At 39.5% G+C, this 18,406-nt stretch overlaps 1 protein-coding gene across 14 annotated transcripts in view; it reads left to right on the plus strand.

Moving 5' to 3' along the window:
- ENOX1 (ecto-NOX disulfide-thiol exchanger 1) overlaps positions 1-18,406 on the plus strand; it is a 362,839-nt gene that overhangs the window by 182,570 nt on the left and 161,863 nt on the right. The window contains exon 1 of one of the 14 annotated variants that reach the window (XM_065054448.1): positions 6,141-6,266. The exons of the other annotated variants lie outside the window; for them this stretch is intronic. The gene's annotated coding sequence lies outside the window, so the exon portion shown is untranslated. Of the gene's footprint in view, positions 1-6,140; positions 6,267-18,406 lie in introns of those variants that run through there. 14 annotated transcript variants of the gene reach the window in all.

Here is an 18,406-nt window from a genome sequence, read left to right on the forward strand (position 1 = left end):
CATAGAGAGGAATACACGTAACAAAAATTTGTGAGAAAGACATTTCTGAGAATGTTTAAATAGGAAAATAGCCATTTAGGTGAAATACTAGATTTCCCTCAGACTGAGGTTGGGCCTGGACAAGAAGTGTGTGTGTGTCAACAAAATAAACCCCCAAAAATTAAAATCTGAGAAATGGCGGGGGGCGTGGGGGGGGGAAGATAATGTAACTCTGCCAGAGAAAACTAGTCTTTTTTTATTTTTTCCCCCTAGAAAGAAAAGAGGTCTGTTTCCTGTTTTCCCTCCACTGTTTTCTATGGTCTAATTGTTAGAATAAGCAAGCCCCTCATGGAGAGGGAAGCAAAGCTTTTTCTGTGCATAAACCACATCCCAGGGCTATTGATCCTTGGGAAATGAGAGTTTGCAATGACTATGCTTTAGCCACTTGTTTCTCTGAGAAGCTGCAAAGTGCTATCAGTTGTTGGTTTGGAAAAAGCTCTGTGTTCATCAATTGTTGCTTTTAAGAAAACACGTAATTGTACATGTTCTTGTTTTAATACATGTTTATTTTAAGTCTGATGAGAAAATTCAGGTGGAGGGAATGATGTCTTCTACCTTGTTTAGAGAAACAAGTGTGATAGTCTGGGGTTTAGTCTATGAGATTATTTATAAGCAAAGACACCTAAATTATATGTACTTCGCATTTCAATATATGCAACTCCAACTGAAATAAAAGAAAGCCAATGCGCTTCTCCCTCAAATTAGTGTATCTCTTCAAATTGGACAATATATAGGATACTGTACTTACTGTGTCAGACTGAGCTGCCAAAACAATGTCACTTGCCTAACGTGGAAAGAAAAGTATGCTCCACATAATTTATTTTTATGTCATTCTGTTCCACTCTCCAAACATTTTTGGCGTGCGATAACATGCGAGATGTCAAGCACTGCTGTTCCCATTTTGTCGTGCTATCCCATATAGATCGGTTATCAGCAAGCCAACCTGCATAGCAGCTCTGATTTCAAGGTCTTTCTTCACAGCGTGTCAAATGCTAACTAAGGACTTTGGCAGGTCCACCAACAACTGTTGGGATGCACATACAAATGCAATTGAATGTATGGTGGCTGTACTGTTTAAAGCAAGTTTCCAGTGGTAAACAATTGCCAAAAAATGATATTTCTATAAAAAGTTCTGATATGGTGCTTTCAAGATTTGTACTGTAGTATCGACATCATGTTAACTTTTCCTCTTGGTATTTGCCTAGAATAATTGATGAATAAGCTCAGGAAGGACTGACGTGTCTCTTTTTCACATCAAACAGAGATGGGCCTGATATTCTTATAAACAGCTGGCAAGGCTTTGTGTTTAGGTAGCATCACCTGGAGAGAACATAACACATCATCTTCCCTTGCTCTGTACAGTCCTCCAGATGTAACCCAGGGTTGAATGTGGTACAGAGAGACCTGAAAGTGTGGTGCCATAGCTTATTTAGAGATAGCCACTCTTGCCTTGCATTGATAAGGCAGACTCCAAAGCAGCTGATTGCCCTCTTGCTACTTGATCCTGGATCTGTACAGCTCGCACCTGGAGACTGGGTGTTACTGGGAAGGACTTTCTGCTTTGAGAGCTGCATCTTCATTGCTGGAGAGAGCTGAGGTTTGCCATGGATGCAAAGGCTTCTTCCATATCCTCCAGCTTTTGACTCAGCAACTAGGAGTAGGGAGGTCATTTATTTTATTTTATTTTCTTCTATAAGGAGCAGGATTCTTTCAAAAATTATATACTAACACTTATTGGGTTTTTTTATATCTTACTAAGACTTGTCGTCTGAGCTTCTTCACCTGATAGGCTGAATGTAATTCAGTTTACAGACCAGTCAATACTGAAACTTTTTCCTTTTTCTACAAATCCTGTGTACTTGGTGACAGGCAGGTAGACTCTGATGTTTTGTATTTTTTTCTGTAAGAAGGGAAATTAATTTTGAAGGCATAATTAAAGAAAAACATCAAGATATTTTATCATAAATAATCTAAATTTTCAGTGACTTTCACAATTATGGGGCAGTTTCCTAGATGGTTCGAAGTGTACCAGTTATGAATGTATTATGCTATTATCCTCAAGACCAATTTTTCTGTTCAAGTTTTTCTCGTGCACGGGTCTTGAACTTCTCTGCAGTGTAATTCCACACAGAAATCATTGGTGGGTGAAGAATTTTTTGTGCTTTACAGAGGACTGAGAGACAACTAAGGCTACCTTTTCCACTGTCCTCTTTCATCTTCCTTTTTCCCCCAATTTCTAAATTGAAATGGATCATTTAGCGGAAAAAAACGTCCCTATGAGCAGTGAAGCGTAACTATGTACAATACTGAAAGCTGCTTAGCTGCCATATCAGACTCGGCTTACTCTTTAGCAAAGACTAGCAAGGATAACTTTTGTACAAGGTTGCAAACATGCTTGGTTGATCTGTGACTCTTACGGGCAAATAATGTCTCCTAAACACAGCCTCTGAACATGTCGAGAGTCACCTTTTTGCATGACTGATAAACAGGAGCCAGATTACTTCAGTATACAAAAATACAGGAAGGAGAAAGATAACTCATCTTTTACATTAGTAAACTGTGTTATGGTCTATATTATTATAGATAGATGTTACAAAATTTCATTATAATTATCAGTAAAACTCCTTAAATTATTTCTTGTTATGGACCTTTCTTTCTTGCAACAGTGATTGTTTCACCTTTTACTAAAAACAACTCACCGAACAAAACCAGAATGTTTTCTTCTATGCATTTTAAAAATTTTACTTGTCGATGTGAAAAAAAGCATACCAAACACATACAAAGGACCTAGTGTATATAGAAATGTTTTAAACATAAAAACACGGTGTTCCAGAAGATATCCTAATACATAAATGATATTTTTTTTTCTTTGTAATTATTCTGCTAAACTTCTTTATTGTTTTAATCTACTTAAATTAAAAGGGGCGGGAGACTAAACACAAAGCAATTGCTAAGGATAAGACTATGTGTGGGGTTTTTTTCAATTATTTTTAAATGCCTGATGGTTGTTTTCTCCCTTTTTATCAAATTGATTTGAGTTTCAGGATGTGTTTTGCTTCTACTAAATCCATTAGTTTTCTGTGGTCTTGTTCAGGAAACCCCTGTCATCATGGAAGCTTCTTTGGGCAAGATTAACAATAGCTTTATGGCATGAAATCAGATAGCAAGCACTCTGGCTTTTTGTTTCAGATTGATGATGGGCTGATAATGCTGTGCAGACCTTGGTCATCCTGTTTACATTTTATAAAAACTGGCATAGTTTCAGCTTTCTTCCACTGCTCTAGGATTTCTCTTGTAGTCTAGGATTAATTGAAAACCAGTGCTGGTGGTTCGAAACCTCCTAAGCCAGCTTTTTATAAAAAAGTGCTGATACAGCTCCTGTTTAATATGCTTCAAAGCTACCGACAACAAAGAAGATATTTATCATAGCTGAGAGTGAATTAAAACATCAAAGATGCTAAGTAAACTGCACCTATGTACCATGTCAGGGGTGAGTCGAGGACAACGATGGAGGTATTCAGGCATTTCCTAAGAATGCCACCAACATGACTTCTCCGTAGAGTCTTTTCAGGTTCACTTATCAAATGGTAACACAGAGAAGAAAAGCTCAATCTAAGCAAATGTTGTATAGGACAATAAAAAAGGAAACACTGACCATCAAAACAACACTTTAAAATTCAAATGGACCAGCACAAAACCAGAATAAAGATATGCATTTGCCAGAGAGACATATTTGGTGTGGAAGGTTAAACTTCAACAGAACTTCTTCTTAGCCCCAAAGGCAGATCCCATCTATTTATGTTTAGCTTTCGTGCAACTCTATTGGCATTTTTATCATTTCTGTCCAGAAGAGGACTAATGTCGTTACTGAGATTTCTTCTTGCCATGCTTAGAAAGTTGTTACTGTCCTTTAGTCTGCAAAATATTGATTTTTTTTCTCCTTTCTTCTTGAATTTTTTTTCCTAATCATCTTATGTATATTAATTACAATCCATTTCCTTTGTTCTCTGATGTAGATTATTTTTTATAGCTATATTTGCTTCAGTAAGCCAGTGTGACAATTCAGGTAAGTGTTTATTTTTTTCTCATTTTTAACATTTTTATTAGTCTCTGGTAAAATATTCTTCAACAGGTCCTAGCTTTCATCTTTTTCCCAAATAAACTGTTTCTCCCAGCTGAATTTGCTCCTAATTGTTCTCTGGATTGCAAAATGAATCCTTTTAATGCACCAGTTATATTAGTTTTCATGTTACCCTGTTTGTGAATAAGAAACATAACGAGCAAATGGCATCAATCATAAAGAAGCAACAGCTAATTATCAGTTCCGTAGTAAATTTTATGTAATCTTTCAAGATTAGGTATAATATAAAATTCCTGATAGCTAAATGCAGTTCTTACTGAGTTCAAAATATTTCCTTATGTAGATTTTGGTTGTTTGTTTGTGTTTGGTTTTGGTTTGGTTTGTTTGTGGGGTTTTTTAATTATTTGTTTATTTCAAGGCAACACAAACCCTCCAGTGTATGCTATTGGAACTGAAGTCCTCAGTGGTAATTCAGTTTTCTCTCCTGCACAGCATAAACGGATGATTAAGGAATCCCTCATCAGCATTTTCCCCAGTGTGTTTGTGGCCTGGAACAGGTATTGTCATGTTTATCTTGCACAACCTTGCTTCCAATATGGCCCAGGCTCTGTCTTCCTCCCTCAATCACACCAGGACAGGCGGGAGAAGACTCAGCCATTTTGGTCCAGCAAACACTTCTCCATCTCAAGGGCCGTGGCCACAAGCTTGGCTTTATTGCTTAGTCAGCCCAGGGAAATCAAAGATTTCACTGGATTGTGGTCAGCATGTAAAACTGATTAATTAAAGAAATACACACATTTGGTGCTTTTCAGTCCAGCCTTACAAAAAATGTTAGGCTGATAAAGCACTGACCTTTAGTGAGGGAAAATAAGACATGGGTATAGACCCTTTCTAAGACATTACAGGGATAATATGGGAACTGTGGGATGTCTCCACACTTCAGCGGGCCAGTGCATCTCTGCAGGGCTGGGGCAGCCAGGAAGATGGCAGGGTATGCAGGGCAGTGTCCCCCCTGGCATGGCCACAGCCCTGTCGTGCCCCAGCCAGGGCTGGGAGCAGCAAGGTGGAGGGCCAGGCCCAGCATGGCTGTGGTCTGTAATGCAGGTGGGGAGTGAGGGAAGGGCCTGAGCACAAATGCAGCTGATGAGCCGAGGGAGAAGAGACCACTCACAGCCCCGTCCCACACCACAGCTGATCTACAGCAAGTTCAGCTGGCATTGATCAAGCAAGACTAAAAATGACCACTCATCGTTCCCAAAGGCTTATTGCTTCTCATTATATCAACAAAATAAAAGCAAAGCTCCAGGTTACCCAGGCAGTGCTTGCTGATATGAAATGTGGCATCAACTTTTCCTGCCCATGGTGAGTTTAGGAAGACAATAATCTGAATTTAATGTGCTTTTTGCTGGGATTTCACACTAGGCCTAAATAGATATTCTAGAAGGCTGTATTTTAATGTCATTTCTAAGATGGTAGAAGACCCTCAGTGCAGTCGTCCAGCTCCCAAAGTAGAGAAAGCTATTAGGTACGCTAGTATTTTAAATTTTAATCTGTTCTGATGTTCCTGAAATGTTCTATGTGTAATGTCTTTTGTATTAATCATAATAAATATTTTATCCTTTCTGGAGAGGGCGTACTGACGTAATGTCTAAGTGAAAGAGGCAACTTGTCTCAGATACTTTATGATAGTTGCTAGAATAGAAAAAAAGTATATCAAAAAGTTCCAATGGAGATGTTGTGCAGGTAATAAAGACTAAAAAAATGGATAGAGATACAAAATAATAACCACCTGCAGCTATTTGCTTGCTTGCTGTTTTCTAATTTACAGAAAATAGAGCTCACTTGTAGTGCAGCTGTACAAATTCAGTAGGTGCAGCAGTTCCTATTACAAAAGTAGTGGGCCTGGGGGGAAGGAAGAAATAAGAACAAAAAAAAAGCATGATAAAGGTTTCAAAAGCAGACACTTGTTGACTACTTGTATTCTTTTTCTATGTTGCTCTGCAAACAACAGTCGGCCTTAACAGGACTCGGTCAGTAGTTCTGTGCTTGTGCCTGGCCTCTATGAAAAATCAAGCATAAAAGCTACAGAGGTTGAAGCACTGGCCTGGGAGATGTGAATGTCTGTCTCACCACTGCTCATCTGATGGTGGGTATGAGCTTGGGTGTATGGCTCATTCCTAGATTCCACATGCAACCATGTGTATTTCGGCAGTCTGTACCCCATCATATTCAGGTTTTGTCAATGCGCTCTCATTGCAGTGGGGAGAACTATCTTGGCTAAAACTTGTGCTATGAGGAAGCATCTTTCTGATGGTGGGTGTCCTGTAAGGCAATGCACAACATTTATCGATTACCCTCCAAAACGCTCAGAACAAGCTTCCCTGCTATGACACAGATCTGCCTGTGTTCGCAACTTGACAAAGCCTTTGGTGCAGCCCTCAATATTGGCATTTAAACCTCTTGCATGTGTCACCCTCTGTAAAATTACTGAGTGCTTCCCATTTAGAGCAGCGCACAGAATACGTGTCCTGGCTCCCTGGCTCCCTTTTCAGCACCTTCTCAAAGCCAGACAGACTGGGACTGGCACACACACCTAAACAATTAATGGCTGTTTGTCCAGGTGCTAACAATGCTGTGTGGTTTGTTTTTTGATTGCATCCTGCAAAGAGTGTTTCTTGGCTTGCATCTTGGCTGAGAGTATAGTGTGGTCAGAACAAGACAGGCAGAGAAGTGCATATTTTAGCACGCCAAATAGATTAAAATGAAGTAGTGCTCCTCGTCCTGATGGCTGAAAGCCACTTCTGTCCACAATTTGTGGGCATACTTCCTTCTCATTATTAGCTGACATTTGAAGGAGAGAATGAACAAGAGAGCTAAATGTGTGGGGAGAGGTTGCTGAATGCACAATAGACAAGCCCTACCAGAGCTCTGGGGTAGGAGGCTGTGGATTTAAGGTGTGATGCTGATTGTGGGAGTGTTTTGTACATCTGGTTTGGTTCATGGGCTGGCTCCATTTGGGGAGCAGAGCCTTGGCTATCATTGCTTGATGCCTCTGTCTTATTTTAGCTTCACATTACTCAATGTCTGATTATGTTGGACAATATTCACTGTTTCTGTTGAGAACATTTTGGACAGTGGTAAAAAACCGCCAAGGATTATGTCCATGTCATTCTATCATTGTTTGGGGAACCTGTGAGAGTGAGCCAAAGCAGGCACTGGATGTTTTGCAGAAGGAGGTGTACCAGCCTAGAATAAATAAATAAAAAATAGATTTGTGTCATCTGTTTTCTTCCACCCTGACTGCCTATATAACAAGCAGATGAACTGGGAGTCCTCAGACTCCTTGAGTGATGGTCTGAGTCTGAAAATTTAGACGGGGGAAAAAGAAACCGACTTGGTTGCTGTAGTCAGATGAAGGCTACGGAGGTGTCACATTTGCAGACAGCTTAATTAATGTACAGAAGGTAGCTCCCACTAAGAGTTTGGGTATGGTGCCTTGACAAGAACTCCTCTGGCTGGTGGTCATAGTGGTGGGTTGGGAATTTTGCAGGTCCTGTGAGTTTTGGCATCATGTTAGAGCTGAGAGCATTACTGGGCATGCCGTTCAGCAAAGCAGGATTTCTGTCCATGTTTTCTTTTCAAGTTTATCCAGACTGTTTTACAGACATGATAACTTGTGGCATAGTGCAGTCCAAAAGCTGGTGTGGCAACATGTATATATAAGTATAACATCAGTTATTCATGCTTATTATCTGAAATTGTGCAGTGCTGCTTTGAGGAGGATGACTATTTTTGGGTTGTTATGTGAACCAAACAAAACCAGACAGAGTATTTGGCACCTAAGAAAGTATTATATGTCATTTCATTGTAATGTTTTTGGTGGATCCAAATTTCTGTAAGTATCCCAAATTCACACAATGTCTTTGACACTGCATATTGTGTTTCTATCTTAGGTTTATCAGTAAGAAGTATCTCCATTAACCAAACCGGAGGTGATTCAGGAATACTGATTATTTCACTGAGGTTAATATTACCTTATAACAAAACCTGTTCTTTATATATTCACTTACTTAGGGTGATAGTGCTCACACAAAGTAGATGATATCAAAATCTTTACTAATGTTTTTGCAAGTAACTAAAATTACTATGATATTGCCTTATCTTAGATTTGGGAATGAAGCAGTTTCTTAAATTACCTTCAAAGCAAAACTATAAAGATTTCCTTTCAGGATTTATGTTGGAAAAAATCAAAACAGAAAGTGGCATTTCAGGTGGTATGACTGTATTTTGACAACTCCCATGCCCAGTGCCATGTCACTGCAGAGGCCTGCAAACTGCATCCAGAAGAAATGCCATCTTTTCTCCACCTCTGTGCCCAGCTGAAGCGGTGTGTTGCCCACACGAGGGACAGGTTTGCCATTTGAATGTTCAACATTATGAGGGATCAGTGCAAGGTTTCCTGGCCCTGGAGGCAGAGCCTGAGGCTCTGCAGTAGCAGGGTGGGCTCTGGATGCGGAGAAGGAGAGATTGGGGTTTGAGGCAGTAGTGAGGCTCCAGGAGATGTCCTAGGCGGATGAGAGGTCAGCTCTGTGTTGAGAAAGGGAATGAACGGGGCAAGGTGGGTAAGAACAACTGGGGAAAAGGTGTGAGGAGGTTTGCAGAGGCAGTGGGCCCGGGGAATAAGTGCAGGAGGCTGTAGGAGGCTTTTAGTGAGTGCTTGAGACTTTTTCTCTCTTTTCCCAAAGAAAAACCTTCTCCTTCTGCATCCTTCTCTCTCTGGGACATCTGTCTCTGACCTCACACCTCCTGGCACTTGCAGACTTGTCTTGTCACCATCCAGCATCATCTTTTCATTCCAGCTCATAAAAGGCAGCCTGTGCTTCCTATTGATCTCCAGTGATGTTTCCTCTACCTTCTTGGTCCTCCCAAGGAAAAAAAAGACTTAGAAAAAGGAAATATAGAGGGACTGCTAGAGGAGGAGCTGCAGTTGTTGCCAGAATTCGGTGTAAAGGTTGTGGCCACTGAAAGGCAAGGTGATGTCTACCCTTCTCCACAAGCTTAGCAGTGCCAAGGCATACAGTGAGACCTCTCAGGTTAGTGTGATCCATCCCCATCTTTTCAGGCATTGACAACATTTATCAGGCATCAGTAAAGCAGACAGGGACCATCCCTGGTCAATATCTGCCTGCCTGTGTCTGGAGCTCTAACTCAATGACACTACCTGGATCTCAGGAAAGAGTTTGATTCACAGTAGAGCCATTGACTATATTCTGGTTCTTTCAATATCTTTTTCTGCTAGCCTCATGGAGTTATGAGAAGTTAAAAAAAAAAAAAAATAGAAAGAAAGAAGGAAAATTTATTTCTGATACTTAACTCAGTAGCTGAACAAAAGTACTGCAAAAGTACTGGAACAGGTGCTGAGTAAAAATGTCCATTGTGGTAACTATTCTGAGTATAGCTGCTCTTTTGTGACAACTCCTTTGAATTATTTCCATGTGAAACAGAGCAGTTCTGACAGCAGCTCTCTTTTAGAGGGAGGCAATTTCCCTCATATATGACTTGTCAGCTGCTAACTGTGGGTGTGTAAATATAGCTGAAGTTTGGAAATAGTGCCGATCTGGCAGAGGTTTGGGCAGTTATTATTTATGGCTGAGTGGATGAGATTTACCAAGCTCAGTTTGATGGTAAATGTGGCAGGGCAGGTACATCACCCAAGCTTGTGTTAGTGGAGCACCTCGGCAGTTTTCTATTGATTTCAATAATGCGGTTGTTCTTGAAACAGCTCTGTAAGTGGCGAATAAAATATGTAATTTATATAATAACCATAACAACATTCAGAAGGACCTCACTTTAATTTTATTCCTGTCTCATTGACCCTTTCTCCTCCCTTTGCTTTTAAGGGTGTGTCCTCCCTCTCTCATCATTCTTGCATCTCATTTAGGATTTCTCCTCCTCCCACTCCATCTTTCAGCTGGACTCCCACAGGACATGGGATCCTCCCTCCATACCTCTGGCACAGGTGACCTCATTTGTTTGGAGAGCCTCTGTGTTAATCTCTGCACGTTTAACTCAAAAATGTGTTTCTTCTTGCTTGTTTTGTCTTATGTCACCAACTGCCACAGTTCTGGTTCACGTTCTCTCTCTGGTAAGTAGTCTTTGGGAGCATACTCCCTGCTCTGACTTACCTTGGCATGCCCTTGGTGTGTCAGCTTGCAATTCCCATCCACACAAAGTCCAGGGCTCTTCTGCAGGCCAGTTCCCAGGTCAGCTTTCCCATAAAGCCAGTTGTTTAAAATAAAATTCCAAGTTCATGGAGCTGTAACTAAGAAAGGTCTTAAGAACTTTTAAAGGGGTACATATATGTCTTGCCCTGCATGCCCAGCAAAGATGCAACTGCTATAATTACATTTCTCAGCATTCTGAGACCTTCCTCTTGGAGTGGAAGCTCTGTTCCTGAGAAATCACATTAAGAGTTTTCTTCCTTGCTTTCAAGGTCTTATCTCCCCCTTGATCTGGATGTTTGAGATCTCCTCATCCACATCATCCAAAAAGAGTGCTAGAGAGCACAGTGCACCTTTTCTGTTGTCATTTCCATGCCTCAAGTGCCAGAGCCTTTATTTCTTAAAATGCAAATAAATCTACCTTTTATCCTTTGTTGTATCTAAATGCATCAAAATTATTTACAGAAGAACCCTCTCCTTTTTACAGGAGACCTTTGTTAGTCAGTTTTTCACTCTTATCACAGTATTGCAGAAATTGCAACAAACTAAAGGAATAGTTAGTTAAAGAAGGACAGAAATCAGCAGAAGAGAACTTCCTGCTTTGACAGTAGCTTGTTTTGGTTGCGTCTAATATGATCTCTAGGATTTGAGAGAATTGCCTTTATTTGTGGTGTGTCTTTGCTGCATACAGCAGCAAGCTTGTATTGAAACTTCAAGTTAGTAATTTAGCTTGAGTTGTCTGAGAGCTGGAATTTTGTATGTGTTCGCATTTCTTGCAGATGTCTGTCACACAGCAAATGTTGCTGGCTGACTGCCCTCAAACACTGGGGGAAGAAAAAAAGATCCTTGAAAAAGCGAAATACTAATGACTTAGGGCCACTTCATATCTAATAGCCAGTGAGTGCACTTCTTGCTTCAAGGGAATGGAACAATGAAACATGGAGTTCTCTTGGTGGTGAAAGGCTTTGCATTGTTTGTGAAGAAATACTCACAAATTCCCTGTTTGGTGGCTGTCTTTTTAAAAAGCAGTCAAATGACTACATGATGATGACAGAAGTAATCATGCTATTCTAAGTTTGACTCAAAACTGCATTGGTCAAAAAATAAGAAATTATTCAGAAAATATGCTGTAATATGCTATGGTGGGTTTCAGTGTCTCTGGGGAGCTTCATTTTATGACTTTCCCAGCTTGCCTTAAAAACACAGAACAGGCAATTCACGATTTCACCATCCTATTACTTCATGCTTCTATTGGGAAAGTGAATCAATTTCTGGATTTAATGTATGTGTAGACAGCTTCCTTTTCCTTATAGTTTCAAGGGAAATCATGAAATGTCCAAAGAGTAAAGGTACACAGAAGTATAGATGAATTCTAGTGCTGAGAGCCGAAAGTCAAGACATATCTAAATGTTAGAACTTTAATAAGAGTCAAATAATCAGTGTTTTGCCAGTGATGTGGCAATGTGCTCTCACACTCACCGGCTATTTGTACACAGTGTACTTTTGTCACTGGGTGCAGTAACCAGAAAAGAACAAAAGACTCGGCAAATTAAACCTAAAGATTTCCACTCCTTCTGTAGAACAGATATGTGTAATGTACCATTTAATTTTAAACCTAATTATTCATCAGGACATTCAAATACTTCTCTTTGAAGCCATCAGTGTATAACCTCTGATATAATAAGAACTATGATGCTTAAGTTCCAGCTATGAATTCTGATGAAAAATCTTTAAAAAGAAAACAGAGATATCTAAACTAAATAACTCTGTGATCTAATAAATCTTTGCCCTCTTCCTGCCACCCTTATTGTTCATGCAAGTGCACATGTGAAAAAAAGGACTTGATCAAAAGTCTTTTGAAATAGATGTTAATCTGCCAGCTGGCTTGCCTGGGGTTTGGACAGTGCCCAGATATGATGACTTTATAATAAACACTATGAAGGTTTCTTGAGTGTTGATGGAGCACAAGACATCCAAGAAGAAACTAAGACAAACGAGTCTGTTTGGCCTTAGGAAAAGAATACTGAGGGAAGATCTAAATGTTATCTTTAGGATCTAAATGTTATCTTCAGCTGTCTAGTGGGGATACAAGGAAGATGAAACCAGACGTTTCTTGTAAGGGGAGAAGAAATGGACACAAGTTGCAACATGGGAAATCCCAGGTGGATATTAGGAAAATAAAAAAGTCACAGTAACGTGCTCAAGCATTGGAGCAGGTTGCACAGAGTGACTGAAATCTCCATTCTTCAGGTATTCAAACCTGGCGGTCTTGAGCAACCAGATATAAGCTGGCCACATCTAGAGCAAGGAATTGCACCAAACGCTTGCCAAGGGTGCCTTCCAGCCTGTGTTGTCTGTGGTACTCTGCTTCTATAAATTCTGTTCTTTTTATGTAGTTTTCTGTTTTCATCTAAGTCTTAAATAAAGTTGAAATGTTCTGTGCGTTTTCAGAAATTTCGCTCACACAAATGAGAAATAGAAATGTTGTTAAAGGAAGAATTCAGTGAACTGCAAAATCATGTACTTTTCTTTGGAACCGTGAATTTTATACATTTAGTTTATAACACCAGGTAGAAAATATGTTCTGAGAGCTCACTCCTTTTATGAACTGAGATATCAGTATCCATGAATAATATATATTTGCAGTGTTTTCTTCTCTCTCTCTTTTTTTTTAATGAACAAAGCAAATAAAAGCATTCTACGGTTGTTTAGAATATTAAAACATACCTGCATTCACACTGAAAATAAGCTGAAATCTAATAAATATTGTTATTGCCACAGATAGATCTGCTTTTCCATATAAATATAAGCATCTCTTTTTGCTTATCCGATTAGTCTGTATCTTAGTGGAAATAAACCTTTTGCACAGCATGTTTTTGCAATACCTTGCCCACAGAAGATTTTCTTTGGCAATTTATTAAAGTCAGAATTTTTAAAAACTCTTTTATCAAAAGCTGAAAATTAAAACTGATGCTGTTTGATATATAGCAGTGTTTTGCAAATTAAAAAGTTATACATTTCTGTTTGAAATATTTCTTTAAAATTTAAGCCAGAAAATTTACAGACTTCTAAAATAACTTCAACATGAAATATTAACTGAAATTCTCTTTGCGATCCAACAAAATGTTTAATATTATGTCAGACAAATTTGGCCTGATTTAGGGTGGTTAAAGAAACCAGAATTTCTTATAGCATAGGAGAATGATCTCCTATCCAACACAAAATATGTTATATAACACACTACAGAGAAAGTTGGAATATGGATATGGAGTATGTGCATGCAGAATATGAACACTAGGTTTCAAATGGATGTTTTGTTTTAAACCTGGCCTGGCAGCCAAGTCCCTCAGAGACACTCACTCACTCCCCCTGGTAGGATGGGAGAGAAATTCAGAAGGGTAAAAGTAAGAAAATCCTGGGCTGAGATAAAGGCAGTTTAACATGCAAATCAAAAGCTGCGCACACATGTAAAGCAAAACAAAGAATTAATTCACTACTTCCTGTGGTCTGGCAGGCGTTCAGCCATCTCCAGGACAGCCGGGCTCCGTCACATGTAAAGTTTACCTGGGAAGACAAACACCATCGCTCCAAACATCCCTCTTCCTCCTTTGTCCCCCAGCTTTATATGCTGAGCACGTCATGCAGTACAGAATATCCCTTTGGTTAGTTGCGTCCTTGCTGTGTCCTTTCCAGGCTTCTTGTGGACTACCAGCTCAGTGGCTGGTGGGGCAGGATGAGAAGCAGAAAAGGCCTTGACTCTGTAACCACTGCTCTATAACAGCTAAAACATCCCTGCATTATCAGCACTGTTTCCGTCACAAATCTGAAACATAGCACTAATCAAGATACTGTGAAGAAAATCAACTCTATCTGACCCAAAACCAGCACAATGGACTTCAATAGATATGTTCTGGCAAAAAAAAAGCAAGCTGTCATTTCCTTAATTCTATGGATTCAAGTAGATTGCAGTCACAACAGACACTCCAGTGTCTTTATATCTCTACATACAAAACAACCTGGGAAGGGAATTATGGTAAAAACCATCAAACTGCAAAGGAAGTCCATGTTTTTTCCAAGGCTTGTTGCACCTGAATAAACCTTTGTGCCCTTCTCTGAAGAACAGAGTAGAAACTAGCGCAGAACCAGAATAGTTTAACATAAATACTGTACATGGTTACTTCTGCCTACCTGTGCTTTTTGTTGGAACATCTGCTTTATAAGTAGTAATTTTATTCATGTGAGACAGGTCTTTCACAGTTTTGCAAGTTCTCCTGGGGAGAAGGAAAAAAAATCCTGTGAAAACTGATGTTTCTTGCAAGAAACATATACAGTAAAGGCCAAAAGGATTTCATCAGTATTATTTACTTAGCCAGCAAAGCTGTTTATAAGTACCAATTACAGATCATTCTAAGCTTATAAAAGATAATGAAATAATTGTGACCAGATTGGTTAAGTTTCACTCTTACTTTCGTTCTGAACCTTGGCTTTCTTGGCTTCTGAATAAAGCTTTTGAGAAATAAAGCTTTGGCTTCACTAAACAAAGTGTTTTGTTTAGTTCAACTGTAAGCAGCCAAGATTGCAATTTTGGCAAGACAAACAATTTGTCTTCTCCCATGAAGCCTTTCTGAAGCATTTTCAATACAAAAATGTTGATGTTTTACACACACAGTTTACTCTTGGACAAGGACGGCTTTAAATTGTACTTAATTTTCAATAGCTTTTCCTCTACCTGCTTGTTGAAAATAAGAAAAAAAAAAATAACAGACGACAATAATTATTTTGTTTTATTTTGTTTTAGAAATGTCTAATCTACTATGTATCTGTATGTTTTAATCTAACCATTTAACAGAATTACAATATTCTTAAGATCTTGCAGGTTATGACAGATGATGATTGGCACTTACTTATCATTAAGACATAAGGGATATCCAAAAGCAGCGGATGTAGGTCCCCTTTGAAAGGTTTTTTCCTCCCTATTATTAAAGAGCAAACTACTTCAGAAGAGATGCACTCGTGCATGCTTTTGCTTACATAAAACCATATACTATTTTTATTTAAATAGTGCTTATATATGTGTATGCCTTCCACAGAGACTGGGATTATCCAAAAGTCAGGGGAAGAATCCTTAAACCTGAAGTGCAGACACAAAACAATACCTAGGGAAAAAAAATGGTCTAATTTAACACACAGGACAGAGGAGACAGGAACACCTCAGCCAGATGTAGAAGTATCACTGTGCAGCTGGGAAATTACTGATACCTGGAGTGTCGAGTAAGCAGAGGGCAATGCAGAGCTAAGCCTTGCAGCAAGATACAAAATCAAGATAAATAATCTCACTTCTATCCATGGCTTCCTTGTCAGGCTGTCCTCTGATCCCTTTTCTTTCCACTATTTTACAATAAATGTCTGCTTTCTAGAGTGGGGGGGGGAGGTTCAGCTATAGCAAGTGTGGGTTTTTCCCCGCTTTTTATTTGCTAACTCTGTGGATCTGCTAATCATCTTTCTATTGTCTAGTCATTGCTTTACTCTGTAGTTAAATTGTTTTCACCGCTTGTTCACCGATTGCATCGCAGGATGACAGTGTGTCCTCAGCACAAACTTTCTCAGCATGCTCATGCTTTAGGAATAGCCTTCCAAGACTACATGTATATAATAAAATTATATGCCTTCTGTCACATGCCGTGGGTTTTCTGGCGTTTTCAAGAGGAAGATAGCTACTGCTTCTTCATTCTGGGGTCATGGTTTCACTGGGGCAAGTGTACACTGTAGCATTAGGAGCACTTGGCACACCTTGCCTTGTTAAAGATGAATGCTGCATCATGAGTAATTATACTGCCAGACAGCAAATTAGCGATTGATGCAAGATGGAGAGTTATAAATTATAATTCTACTGATAAGATGGGAGGTGATGCTTTAAGTATAAATCTAACGGTATTTCATAAAGTGGAAACACAGATTAACCACCACTATTGTAACTAAACACAAATAGAACTGCAAAATACAAATGCTCATTGTTGCTATGTTGGCTCTGCTACCAGTGACCAACTTGGAGATGGGGTGATTTACTTGGAGCTGATGTAAAACTGCTTGATTTAGAATTTTTTTTTTCCAGTTTTTCTCCTATAATGCAGGCAGGTGAAGGCGACTCATCTGTTCACTGCCGCTTGGTTCACTGGGTGGGGAAAAGATGACATATTTTTTCTGGTTACTGAGATATCAGTGTGTCATTTCACTCTGTGTGTAGCAATTAAAGCAAAGTGAATCATTTACTCAACAAATTCAGTCTCTTGTTCTGCCAATGGAAGTATTATTATCTCTGGTTTATTTTTTGTTTGAATTACCTGATGGCAGATTTTGCTCATCACTCCAGTTGCTGACGAACTGTAATTAGGTATCCTTGTGCACCATGCTAGCTAAAGAAGGTGCAAGGAGCCAGTTCCTTCAGCAGTTTGTTTAATTACCTTTGTGTGCTGCCTCCAAAGGATTTTGGGAGCCCAGCCTCCCGTGCTTTGTCAGGCTGTGTAAATCCCATATCAATTATACCTCCTATTCTGGAAGCAAACCGTGGAGTGTACAAGCTTCGAATTTGCTTTGCATGACTATTTGTAGGAAGGAAACATAAAAGGAGTTTGTGTTCAGCCATAATACATTCATTGTTAATTTGAAGTGAATATTTATAACTTTCTTTTTACTGTTTACCTGTCACTACTAGCAATTAATTTGGTATTCAGTTAATTCTGCACAGCCTTTGCCTGGTCAGGATTTTCTGTCTCTGTGTTTCCAATACATTTCCTACACACTATTTTGTCCTTAATGCCTTTATAGCTTGTTTATTGGAAAAAGGTTTTTAATTATTTTTCAAGAGTATTGGAGACCTGATTTAATGAGCAATTGCTAGATATACTAGGGAGACACATTCACCTGATTAATGTGATAGTTAACTGAGCAACAAAATTGCCTCATGAAGAAGCAGCTGTACACAGAGTTGAAGTGGTAAGAAAGTTTGAAGGAATGTGAAGAAAATATTTTAAGAAATAAAATAAGGTACCCATCAGTCTGAAGGCTAAATATAAATATACAGTGCTAGCTTGCTGGTTATTTGGCTGGTTGGTCTGTTAGTTATGTGTGTATGTGCATAGACATGCCTGTATTTATTAGGAGACTATATAGGCTTGACTGAAACCTATTTGCATTGGAGTGATGGGATATTGAAGGACTGCAGAAAAAATGAGGGGGTTGGATCCTTCAGATGTTTGTTGGAGATGAAATTGTGCTACAGCCAGCACTTTAATTGCATGCGGTGTTGGCGTCCAGCTTCAGTGCTAATGTGTGCTCTTGTAAACAGATCCATCCTTTGGGAAACAGGTCTTTTCTCAGAGAGAGGAAGGGAGAAGAGAAGTTTGACACACTTTAGTTGGCAGAGCTCACACTGGGATATTTCTTGCTCCTATCAGCAGCACTTAGGTTCTCAGTTTGCAGGCTTGTGGTCAGCTTAAAGGATCAGACTTGCATGATCACCACACAGTTTTAGTACGAGATACTTCCACTCATCCGTTTGGATGGGATCTTCCCTCCTTTTTACAAGCAGCATTTGCAAAGAGAGATGTCACACTGGGGCCTCAGCAGAAACTCATGACTAGATCACAGGGTTTCATTCCTGTGGTGGGTTCTTGCATCCCTGGAGAAAAGAACCATAAGGAGGTTAGTGGGGACATGGTGCACTGAGGCCAAAAAGTGGCACAGCAGCAGATACACAGAAGAGGAGAGTTGAAATGTGAATGCTAGAGCAAATACAACTCAGCTGGCATCTCCATCATGTAATTTCCAGCTTTGCTTATATGATGGATATCTACTCACAAAACTGAAAGCACAGAATGTTTCAAACTAGTGGCATGCTGTAAACCATCCTACTCACAAGCTTAGTGGCCCACTTATAGCCCACCACAACCCCCTGTTTTCAAGTCAGGGCTGGTGGCTTTGTGTTCCTGCTCACTCATACATCACTGGGGGCAGGAGATTTTCTTTCCAAAAGGAAAGATGGACTGACTTTTTTAGCAGAAAGTTG

The sequence above is a fragment of the Columba livia genome, chromosome 1 (genome assembly GCF_036013475.1).
Source record: "Columba livia isolate bColLiv1 breed racing homer chromosome 1, bColLiv1.pat.W.v2, whole genome shotgun sequence".
Classification (NCBI taxonomy): Eukaryota; Metazoa; Chordata; class Aves; order Columbiformes; family Columbidae; genus Columba; species Columba livia.